Below are 13,229 nucleotides of genomic sequence, written 5' to 3' on the forward strand. Positions count from 1 at the left end.
TCCTTCTCCTCCTCCTCCTCCTCCTCCATCTTTACCTTCCTCATTTCCATCTTTCTTCTCCACCTTCTTTGTCTCCTCCCTGCCTCACATTTTTCCTTCCTCCTCCTCCTATCCTCCCCTCTCCTCTCTTTTCCTTTCCTCTCCTCCCCTTCTCCTCTCCTCTCCACTCCTCTCCTCCTCCTCTTCTTTTACTTCTTCTTCTTCTTCTTCTTCTTCTTTTGCTTCTTCTTCTTCCTCTCTCCCCCTCCCTCCGATAACCGTCAGGTATGCTAAACCACTCTACCCTGAGCGGTTTGGCCTCTTCTACCGGTGCAAATATTGTACCCCCACCTAGAAAGAAAGAGAGAGAGAGAGAGAGAGAGAGAGATAATCGACAAATTTACCACTTGCGAGTTTCAGATATTGACACTGATAATTTTCATAGTATCAGCATATTTCGTGTAAATAAAAATACCAAGTTATAACAGCTTTGGCAGAATAACAGGTACACTTGCCGATCAATGCTATTCTTGATTTAGCCGGAAATAAGGAGAAAACGATACCGGAAACCGTCTACCTCTCCACAGTGTTTGAGAGATGGTTTAAAATGTCCCTTATTTGGGGCAAAATGGATGCATAGCATTGTTCAGCTCTAGCTGATATTCATGTCGAAGTTATTTGCAAACGATATTCATCTATCCAAACGCGATTTGCGCTAATAATTCGAAAATTATCAAAGTCGACATTTAAAACTTTCTTGTAGCCCAGAACTCGCATTAGTTGAAGATATAGATGGTAAACAAAACGCACATGGTCAGCTGAAGAGATAAACAACACACATGGTCAACTGAAGATAGTAAACAAAACTCACGTGGTTAGATGATGATAGTTAACAAAAGCCAAGTGGTCAAAGGAAGATAGTAAACAAAACGTATGTGGTCAGCTGAAGGAAGTAAACAAAAAGCACGCTGTCCATTAAAACACGCACGTGATCAGCTAAAGACAACTAACAAAATGAACGTGGTCAGCTGGATAGTAAACAAAACGCAAGTGTTTCATTGAAAATAGTAAACAAAACGCAAGGTCCACTAAACACATAGATAGATAATGATGCTTCCTCAGTTCACGAATATTATGTAAGAAATTAGATGTGTTCATAAAGGGACCTTTTAGGAAAATTAAACTCACGCTCCCTAGACTGCCATAACGTCGGGGGAAAATCATCTGAGCTGCTGTGGATGAAAAAAAAAAAAATCAACCGACATAACAGGAAATTTCTTAAAGGGGTGGCCTCGAGTTCTGACAGAGGACGCCATACTTTTTTCTATTTCTTAAAATCTATTTTCCTTTTTTTTTTCTTTTTCTTTGCTTCTCTCTCTCTCTCTCTCTCTCTCTCTCTCTCTCTCTCTGTCTATCTATCTATCAATCAATCTATCTATCTATCTGTCTTTTTCCTGCTATCCAAACCATATTTTCACAATAGTTTGGTTAGGTCATCTCGATACGACAGTAAGATCTCTCTCTCTCTCTCTCTCTCTCTCTCTCTCTGATCACAGCTTTTGTTGTCACGTCAAGGATCCTTCTTTGCAGTGGCCAGGCAGGAGAATGAATTAAAACTATTTAAATTCTGGTCTTAAAGAAGTTCCAGTTAATACAGGATGACCGTATGTGTCCTTGATCCACAAAAAGTCTTTAGCTACAACGTCTGATCACGTCTGGGAAATTGTAAACCTTTCTATTTATTTATCTCTAACTAGTCTCCCTAATTCCGTAAAGGGTGGCCGCAAACAAATCGCCTCAATGTCGCTCCGTACCCTGACAATTAAATGCCCTTCCCCCAACGTCCCCCCTCCTCCCCTCTTAGACACATAATAACACTTTATTTTGGGTAATGCTAGTCGATTTTCAGTGGCTAACGGACACAGCTACTGCTCAGAGCGTTGTTAATGTCAAAGTACCTCCACGGTACTAGAGAGGGAAGCCTTCACGTAGTGGCACCAACACTGCCTGCTTGGAGAATATTAAATGGGAGAGAGACGATGGTTAGAGCTGAAATTCTTTATTTCTCCTAACGTTTAGGGAAACACAGAACCCATCCTAAAAAAGAATAACTCTCTGAAGATAGATTTTGTGTAGCCCGAAACGGTAGAGAAAAAGAATTCCAGCTATAAGCTCTGCCTCTCTCCCATCCAACATTTCCACTTGTACTGGATCCTGTACAGCCGGCTGCTCAACTGCCTGGTTACACAAATGTCCCTCAGCCGCTGCGTATCCCTGGCAAGAAGGAAGCTGGACTCCACAAGGGTATCTTAAGCCTGCAGTCCACCGGGTTCACGCTTCACATCAGCCAGGGACCACAGCAACAACATCAACAAACGTGCCGCCACTGATGACAAAATTGCAAGAGTGAAGCCGGGGGATCACAGAGGCTGTTGTAAATACTGACCTGCATGTTGCAAGAGGAGTGTGGCGGGGGTTGATTGTTTAGTCAGAGTGACACGCGCTTGTGCCGTCCATACTGACATTCTTTCGCTTCATTTTCACCTCTGTAATATTAAACATTTCACCTCCGTAATATTAAACATTATCGTTCATCTTTTGTCTCTTAATATTTGAGAAGCCATATCCCTACAAACGACAGTTGTGTGTGTGTGTGTGTGTGTGTGTGTGTGTGTGTGTGTGTGTGTGTGTGTGTGTGTGTGTGTGTGTGTGTGTGTGTTTTAAAAGTATGTGCTTCCATAAAATTGTATGTTTTATTTTTTTTTAATAACAGAACGGAGGAAGAAAAAACTATCTATCTCTATCTATATACCTAGGCTGCTTCCCCCAAGGAAAGGGAGGTAGCCGAGACAGGACGACTCACTCTCCATTTACTCATCCATTCAAACACATTCATTCGCATCTTAGCCCCAAAGGGGAGAACGGACAGATCCTCACCGCACCACACCGCACAAGGGTCAACTGCGCAATGCAATCAGTGACATCCGCAGCAGGGCCCGACAGCAGAACTGGTTTACCCCTGCCACATCATAACAGACCCATCCCCTTACCCGCACCTGACCTGACTAGCTGATCAGACCAAATGCGGGAGAATATCCCCTCAGGGCTGCGTCATCACTTATTCATTCACAATTTCTCTCCATTTATTTCTGTCACGCACAGCCACTCTTCCTTGCTCAACAGACATCCCTCTCGCATCCAGCGCTCTCTTCACACTGTCCATCCATCCTATTCGTGGTCTTCCTCTCAGCCTTACACCTCTCACATCAGATCTAGTTATCTTTTTCACCAATCGCTCATTATCCATTCTCTCCATATGCCCAAACCATTGCAACACCCTCTGCTCAACTCTACCAGCCATCTCCCGAACAACTCCAGTTCTCCTTCGCATTTCATCATTTCGCACCCGATCCATACGCGTCACTCCACACATACTCCTCAGACATCTCATCTCCATTACATTCAAACTTTTCCTCTCTGCTACACCCATATTCCATGTTTCAGCCCCATATAATGCAGTCGGTACCACAACACCCTCATACAGCCTTCTCTTTACATCCATTCTAAGCGAACGACATTTAAACACTTTTTTCATTCCTCCCAGCAAATGAATAAAAGAAAATCATCCATACAGTAGATTACTGGTGTCCTCTGTTCATAAAATATCTGTAACAGTTAGACTTGAACAGCTGTGGGTTGAAAATTGGAGGGAAACAACTCTGGGGAAGCGAATTCCAGAAAGATACAGTTCGGGGAATGAGAGAATTCTGATAGGCAGATTTCTGCAATATGGCTGAGTGACATTCCAGTTACGAGCGCTACCAGATGCCCGTGTAGCACGAGGGAAGACATGGAGAGGTGGCACCATGGACGCAACTCCATCTGAGCATTTGCCTAAAAAAATATCTGTAAAATAATGCAAGGGAGGCAACTTTCCTTCTTACTTGCAGGGGAGGTAGCTTATTTGTAATGGCAGGGTTGCTAATAATTCTAACAGCTTTGTTCTGAATTTTGCCTAGTTGTTTTAATACAACCTCTCCACATCCATTCCACAAGGGTGAGCAGTATTCAAGCTGAGAGCGCACATGACTCTAATAAATTATAGCTAATTGTTCATCAGCGAAGAAGTTACGGACTCTGTACAATAATCCAAGTTTCTCTGAGGCGGTTTTAGCAAGTGATCTAACATGAGAGATGCAGCTGAGGGCATTGTTTAGTGAGACGCCAAGAATTTCAATACTTTTGGAGATGGGAATATTAGCAACACAGAAGGTAATGTACTAGTCTGGCAATATCTGTCTATTAGTAAATTGTATATATTTAGTTTTACTAGCATTAAAAGAGACAAGGTTGTTTTGTCCCCATTCACTGATCGTAGATAGGTCTTGATTTATGGAGATGGCTGTACTGAGTTGAGAGGTAGAGATATTAGACTTTGTAAGTGGGTGTCTGAGTGTGAATGAACTGTGTGGTGTTGAGTCATCTGCGTATGGGTGGATGGGATTGTGGGTGAGAGATAAGAGATCATTAATATGAACTAGGAATAGGGTTGGAGCCAGAAGTGACCCCTGCGGCACGCCGGCGTTAATTGAGTGGAAATTGGAATATACAGCATCTACTTTTACTCTTATTTTCCTGTCACTAAGATATGAAGAAATCAAAGGAACAAAAGACGTTAGTCCATAGCAAGGGAGTTTGGACAGCAGGGAACGGTGTCATACTCTGTCGAAAGCTTTAGAAATATCGATCTACTGCATGAGTTTCTCCATCTAGATCAATTGATTGATGGATAGTATGAGTTAAGAGATTGAGTATGTCAATGGTGGATCTTTCGTGGCGAAAACCATATTGTCCATCACTAATTAAGTTTCTGGATTCAAGATCTTTAACAATGTGCTTATTAATTAAAGTTTCAAATACCTTACCAAGAGAAGATGTGACAGCTACTGGTCTGTAATCAGAGGGGTCAGAGGAACTTCGTTTCTTCGGAATTGATTGGATATTGGCTTCTTTCCATGAATTTGGTAATGAAGAAGTACGTATGCATAGTCTGAATAATTTAGCTAGAACAGAGGCAAGTTCAGGTGAACACTTTTTCAAAACAATTGGCGGAATTCCATGTGGGCCTGGAGCATTGCTGATAGGTAAATAGTGTAGGATGGATTTTACGTATCTTGCCTGTATTTTAAGTGGGGCAAATTCTGGAGAGTCAAGTTCTAGTAATGGAACATTCTGGCTGGTATCGTCTACGGTAGAGTTTCTGGCAAATGTACTGGCAAAAAATATCCGCTTTTCCATGCGGGTTATTTGTAATGTTGCCATCTGAAGATTTTAGTGGGGGAATGGAAGATGACTTGTTAAAGTTATTACTGAAAAAGTTAAGAGTTGACCAGAATATTCTATTGTTATTAGGGTTGTTAAGAAGTTTTGATGCTTGCTTTTGAAGAAAGTTTGATTTAGCTAGATTTAATACAGCTTTTGCATGATTTCTAGCAATTTTAAATCGAGAGAGTGATTCAGATGCTTTTTATTTTAAGTAAGAGGTATATGCTAATGACTTTTGGGCTGTTGCTCTGGCACAGTTGCCATCAAGCCATTTTGGAGAGTTCGATCTTTTAGTGAACTGTTGACTTGGTATGAACAAATCCATACCAGCTAATAATAAGTCGCAAATGTGGGACTGGATAGAACTGAGATCACTAGAGAAGAAAGACTGCCATGGAATTTCAGCAAGATAATTTCTAAATCCATCCCAGTTAGTCTTATCAAAGTGCCATCGGGTCACCCTGACATGTTCAGAACGGGGAGCTTTGGGGGGTTAACTAATGAGGGTTTGATGAGAGGATCCAAGTGGTGACAGTACTTCTATCCTGTATTGATCTGGATTATTTGTGAGATTAAATTCAAGAGATGGGCATTATGGTCAGGATTATCAGGTATTCTGTTTGGTTGCTTTACCAGTTGCGTGAGATTAATCGATTCTGCAAACAGCTCGCACTCTAGACCAGAGTCGTCAGTCCTGGCAGAATGCAATAACCATTCAACATTATGTATGTTAAAATCACCCAAAATAGTCATTTCGGTGCTAAGGGCAAGGTTAAGGTTACTCAACTGTGTGGATATGGAATCAAATACACTGGGTTCCGAGGAAGCATTGGGGGAGCGATATACTACACAAATATATTTGGTAATATTTTGACAATTTATTTTTTATAATGAGTAATCAAAACTGGATGAAGTGATGTTTAAAATAGTGTCAACTGCATATTGGGATTTGATATAACAACAGGTGCCGCCCTTGTTACGGAAGTTTGTAAGGGGATGGTAGCCGGGAAAACAAAATGGGGATATATCAGTAGAGGGTGAGATTTGTGGCTCTGTGAGGGAAAGGGCCAAAGGGGATATGGACTGAAGGAAAAAATGAACTGAGTTTATATTTGTGGTAAGGCCGCGGATGTTGGTGAAGAATAAGGCTGCACTTTCACTTCTATGCTAACGAGCATTACCGGAAATAGCAACAGTCGCTGCCGGCGCAGTCGCTTGATGGCGACTTTGGAGGCCCCCTTTGCCTCCAGCCCTACCCTGCCGGTGGTGGCAATCCGAGGTGCCACCTCATTTCATAGTAACATTGCAGCGGCCATTACTAAAGAGAGTGAACAGAAGGTATGATATGTTATGCGCATGTAGTGTGGTGTAGACAGTTGAAGGTAGAGGTATTAAGAGAGTATGCTGGCCTACTCTCTGTGTAAATGAAAACACTGAAAATGTTCAGCAAAGGGAGATGGTCAGGATCAAGTCCTGAGGGCTGGTGAAACGGGAGCTCCAGCTCTCCTTATCACCAGCTTGCCATCCACCTCGGGAGTACTGCCCTGTTCGACTGGTGCTAGTCTACTCCTCACATACATATACAATAAACGCTGTTTCCTATGTGTGCATGTGTGTGTAGTGCACATGTATGTATAGATGTATGCATGTTGTTGTTGTTTTTGTTGGCGATGGTGGTGGTGGTAGTGTTTTGTTGCTGTTGTTGTCGTTGTTGTCGTGGCGCCAGGCTTATCTGTGCGTTAAGCCGGTGTATTGGACGCTAAGGCTGCCCTTGTAGTGCATTCCACCATCCTCCTTTCCGTGGGGGGACAGGGACGAAGATGACAGGCGTTGGTATATCTGGGTAGTTCCGCTGCCCGGTTATATCAGTGAAACCACGTGAAGGCTTCCCTCTCCAACACAGGCTATGTATGTGATAAGTGTTGGTGTATGTGTATGTACACATGTGTATGTGCGATTGTATACATGTGTGTGTGTGGTAGCTTGTGGTCTTGGGCTCGTTTTAATCTCCTTATTTTGCATAACCTCTCTCTCTCTCTCTCTCTCTCTCTCTCTCTCTCTCTCTCTCTCTCTCTCTCTCTCTCTTGGCAGGTCATTAATCTGATGTCTCCTGGTGGGAGGCTGAGGAATTACTGACTTGGACTGACTCGGTAGTTAGTTTCCTCCTGCCTTCCCCCCTTCTCTCTCTCTCTCTCTCTCTCTCTCTCTCTCTCTCTCTCATTGCAGTAATTATTGGCACGTCAAGGCTTCTTCTCATCGATGGCCAATATCGACAAGAGACAGACACTAAATGATACGCTAGAGCTATTCATCAAGCAATAGCCTCTCTCTCTCTCTCTCTCTCTCTCTCTCTTCAAGGCAGTGGGTGGGAGGAATCTTGCTACGTTGAACGGTGTGAAATGTTGCCCTGAAGGAGGGATGGGTATTTTGGTAGAACGTGTTGATTTAGTTCAATATCAGTTTCTGTTAATAGTGTAAATATTGTTTGAGAGGAGGTATGGATGATTTTAATGATGATGCTGATGCTGATGGGTAGTGATGATGTTAGTGGTGGTAGTTTTGGTTGTGGTAACAATGAAGTTGAGGACGATGAAAAGAGGCGCATAGAAATAAAACACAGACAGATAGGTGATAAATAGTTCGGTGCACACCTTGATAGATAAACAGGCAGGTAAATAGAAAAGGAGACTGAGAACAAAGTGAATCTAAACAAAGCGTAACATAACAAAGAACTGCCTCTCAAAAGCTTAGGACAATTCTACTTCAATTATATACTAACAAATCCTGAGAGAGAGAGAGAGAGAGAGAGAGAGAGAGAGAGAGAGAGAGAGAGAGAGAGAGAGAGAGAGAGAGAGAGAGAGAGAGAGAGAGAGACAGAGACAGAGACAGACAGACAGACAGACAGACAGACAGAGACAGACAGACAGACAGACAGACAGACAGACAGAGAATGTATTGTGCACTTAAATATATGTACCCCCTCCACAATATGTCTACCCCCGATGTATATATGTCCCCCCCCAATGCATACATGCCCCCACTAAACTTGCTAGGTCAGCACGCTTTCCCACGCCTGAAGACGGCGTTATTGCATCAGTTCATAGCAGGCAGCCGAGACGCGCAGACTATTTTACTGTGAGCTTGTAATAAACTCCTTATCTAGCTGTTGGTACACGAAGTTTCTATCACCAAAGTATTGCAAGTTACATTTGGTAGCAGCGGTGTTTCGAACCATCAGATTCTGACCGCCTCCTACAATATTTAGTGCCACCAACAGATACACGACGTCTCGCATCTCACAGCCTCACCCCTCCTCAGTGCCTCTAGTGGTGTAATAACCGGCTGTGCTTTCCGGGTGTACAATTTCTCTCACCAGTGCTCACCTCTCAAACAACCCCACCCACACACCTTGTTCCTGCCCGCGAGTGTCACCATCGCCGATCTACGCACCTGTTTCACCTGTTCCCAGCACCTGTTCCGAACTCATCATAAATCCTGCCCCACGGTGCTACTTATCACTGTCTGCCCACTGTCTGCCCACCGCCTTTCTCTGCATTTGCAACTCAACAGCTCTACACCTGCATTGAACCAACATCTGCCCTCACAACCCACCACCGGCCCCGACGCCACCACATGTGGTCTGAATTACGTGAGCCTCCTAAGACCGCCACTCCCTGCCGGTGACTCATCGCAGCGTCTCTTCCCGTCTCAATTTAAGACTCATCCAACATATCGCTCCAGTCTCGTCACCAGCGCCTCTCCTCTCCGCCCAGCTGTCTCTCCACCGCCGCCCCGCCCCGCCCTGCCCCGCCCCGCCCCGCCCTGCCCCGCCCCGCCCCACACCGCCCCAGCCCCGCTACACCCAGCCACCCCTGCACGTCATACATCTCGACAATCCCGTCTCTACTGTGTAACTATAGTGTACCTTACCTTTCTATAGAGATTATCCTCGATTTTCTCTACAGATTGGATATTGTAAATATTCCATCTCATTTCCATTACCCCGTTTTCATCTTCACCTACGTTATTTATTATCCATCTCATCCTTCGCCTTTTATTTAAACCATCCATCCCCGCACCTTCATTCGTTTTCACACCTACTCGTGTATTCCATTCTCTCATTGTTATATTATACATTTCCACCTACGTATCCATCTTCATCCTTCATCTCATCTTCCATTGCCGCATTAAATGTCATACTTTCCACGTCAACCGCTTACCGCCAGCCCTCTCGACCCGGAAACATCACCTGATCATACACCGTCTGCCGACTCTAAACACGATCACTCATTTACAAAGTGGCAAAGCGTACCACCGCCCTATCTCTGACACTTCCGTTTCACTTCCCGCAGACCCACTTACTACCCATCCTACACTCGTAAATCCAGATACCTCCTCCTCTACTCCTGCCTCTACACTCCCTTCTTCTTCCTCTACTCCTTCCCCTGTCGTTCATTCTCCTGCCTCCCTTCATACCCCGTCTTGCTCGCCAGTAACTACCACTCCCTTCTCTTTCTCCCACTCCTCTCCTCCCGCCAATTCTGCACTTCCAGCCATGGCCAACCCTCCACAGTCTATCAATCTCGACGATGCCAATCGTCCCAAATTTACCGGCCAGGACCCAACCTGGTCTGTCTATGATTTCCTCAGAGAAGTCGAAACAGACATCCACAATAGGCAGATCACCGATGAATTGCTCAAAGTAGCCTACCTCATGGGTCGCTTGCACCACGGCAAATCGGACATCGGATCCACGATCCGTGCAGGACATTTCGATAACATTCATACCTTTGCTGATTTTTGTACGGAACTCATCAGCCTTTGTTGCCAGCATTCAAATACCACGTCTCTCATGGGATTCATTAATCTCCTAAACCAACTAGATGAGGACTTGAGGGTTCCAGCGCAACATGCTAAGCTCCGCGAAGCTGCCGCCGCCATGAAAACAACTAGTAGCGAGATGCTCCAATCACTGGTAGGCACGAAATGGTAAGAAGACAAAAATGGCGTTCCAATGCTTTCACTCACCAACTTTGCTAACTTAATTGGTTACCTGAGATTCCTTCACTGGCTTACTCCTAAACAGCGAGAGCTAGCCTTGGAAATCGGTTTCAATCCAGGAGATAAAATTATTCAGGTCACTAAAGCCATTCATGAAAGAACCGGTTCGAACTACACGCGTCAGGGCGCCACCCAACCCTTGGCCTCCTCAGTCTGTCACACCTCCACTACCCCAGACCAATCTCGCTCCCGTCCCACCACACGCGGCAGACCTGCCACGCATCGTTCTCCTACCGCAGGTCATGATCAATCTAGCGCCCGACGGAACAGACAATCTTCGATTCTTTGCTGGCACTGTGGTCATCCTGGACATCGAGCATCCAGTTGCAACCGTACATACAGACGTCCTCACTCCCAAACCAGACAGCGTACGCCTTCCCGCTCACATCGTCCACACTGCAAATACCACAAATCAAGCACGACTCACACCACTGAGGAATGTCGTTACCTCAACCGCCAACAGTCGGGGGAAGCGCCGTGCCCGTATCGGACCAATATCACGTAGAACCAGACACCCAACTCCCCATCCGCCATGTGGGTCCCATAACATCCTCGGGTTTAGTCATTCTCAGATGCAGTCATGACATACCAACGTCATTCTTCTTGGACACAGGATCTATAGTGTATCTGATCTCCGACAATTCCTTACATCTTATTCAACATCACAACCACGTCAGTTTCATAGAACCACCAGACATTCGCCTATGTGGTGTCGAAGGCTCAGAGTTTAAGGTTAAGGGAAGAGTCACCCTAGAAGTCAAACTACACAGAGATTTGCCCCCTATCCCTATTGAATTTCATGTCACTAATGACTTGCAGTATCCCGCAGATGCCCTTATTGGTTTCTCCACCATGGCACAACACTCCATTGCATTAATACCTGCTTGAGGTAGTATAGACATTTCTGGATTCCCAGTTTACAGTATGGAATGTCCCCGTCCTGTTCTTACGGTCAAATCAGTCCTTCAATTACCTCTGTCCCTATCACTACCAAAAAGTCCAGCCCAGCCCAAACCACCACTATCATCATCTGAGAATACAGAGATCATTCCTTTACTGACTGAGAGCAAGGACATAAATTCCTCAATGTCTACTGTTACATCCTCTCAGCCTTCGGAAATGGCTCTTACCTCCTCTCCCGACAACACTATCGCTGACTCAGACATGTCTCAGTTACCTACCTCACACAGTGTGCATGATCTTCTCCAACACGCAGAGACGAAACGTGCAGTAACGAATACGTGCACAATTTTGTTACCGCATGAGTTCACCAAAGTCTCTCTTTGTGTTGCCGGTGCGAAAGAAGGAGTGGATGTACTAACACTACCTGGGACGTGTTGTGTAAATGACTTGATTTATGAGTCAGCGTGGTGTACAGTCTTAGAGGACAATTTATGCTACCTCTACTTGCTGAATGTCACAAATGCTCCACTAAAACTTAAAAGTGGTGTAAAGATTGGAGACTTCCTAGTATACCCAGCGGCCGTAAAGGTGTGCCAGGATTCCTCAGTTCCTACTATTCAGACTGATGATAGTACGCCAATCGGTGTATGTACTATTAACTCTACGGGATCTGTGCCGACATATTCACCTGATATGCTCTCACATCTCACTTGCACGGATTTCCCAGAAAATACGCCTCAACTCCTCGACCTTCTGACCTCGTACAGAAACGTGATCGCCTTACCTGGTGAACCGATGGGTAGAACAGACCTTGTCAAACATTCGATTGAACTACTACCAGGAACTCAGCCGATTTACATACCAGCGTATCGATTTCCTCACAGCCAGAGAAAGCAGACAGATCAAATGGTAAAGAACATGTTAGACCAGGACATTATTGAGCCCTCCATCAGTCCATGCAATAGCCCACTTTTCTTAGTACCAAAGAAGGACGGCAACTTTAGACCAGTAGACGACTATCATAAGGTCAATTCTGTCACCGTTCCAGACTGTTTCCCGTTACCCGTCCTCACTGATTTGCTAGAATCCTTTGGTGAAAACAAAGTAGTCTTTTCATCTTTAGACCTCCTCAGTGGGTACTGGCAGGTCGAAATAGAAGAATCCTCTCGCCCAGTTACAGCCTTTAGCACCCCTTCCGGACATTTTCAGTTTAAGGGACTCCCTTTTGGTCTGAGAAAATTAATGCTCCTTCCGTGTTCATGCGACTTATCCATTCAGTCTTCAGCGGTATGATGGGACACTCTCTTTTTGCTTACCTAGATGATATCATTGTTGTGAGTAAATCCATCCCTGATCATTTTACCAAACTCCAGCAAGTCTTTGAACACCTCCAGCTCGCAGGCCTGAAAATCAATCTCAGTAAATGTGACTTCCTGCGAAAGAAAATCAAATTCCTAGGCCATGTCGGAGATGCATAAGGCATTTATACTAATGAGGATAAAACTAAGGCGATTATTAACTTCCCAGAACCTACCACTACCGAAGCTGTACAAAGTTTCCTGGGCCTCAGTGGCTATTATCGTAGATTCATACAAGATTACGCAGAGATTGCTGCTCCTCTGACCCACTTACTCAAGCAGAATATGCCCTTTGTTTGGACTAACGACCAGTCACAGGCTTTCCAAAAGCTAAAGACAGCTCTTGTAAATGCCCCTGTTCTAGCGTTCCCTGATTATACCACACCCTTCCTTCTCTGCACAGACGCCTCAGGCACTGGACTTGGTGCCGTTTTGATGCAACTCGATGAAGCATCAAGGAAGCGTGTAACAGTGTATGCTAGTCGCACCCTTACAACCGCTGAACGTAACTACAGTGTCACAGATCTCGAAGCGCTAGAGGTAGTCTGGTCCTTGAAACATTTCAGAGATATGGTCTATGGTTATCTAGTGCATATCCAAACA

The sequence above is a fragment of the Coenobita brevimanus genome, chromosome 112 (genome assembly GCF_032717465.1).
Source record: "Coenobita brevimanus isolate Jiangsu-jjx chromosome 112, ASM3271746v2, whole genome shotgun sequence".
In the NCBI taxonomy this organism is placed as follows: domain Eukaryota; kingdom Metazoa; phylum Arthropoda; class Malacostraca; order Decapoda; family Coenobitidae; genus Coenobita; species Coenobita brevimanus.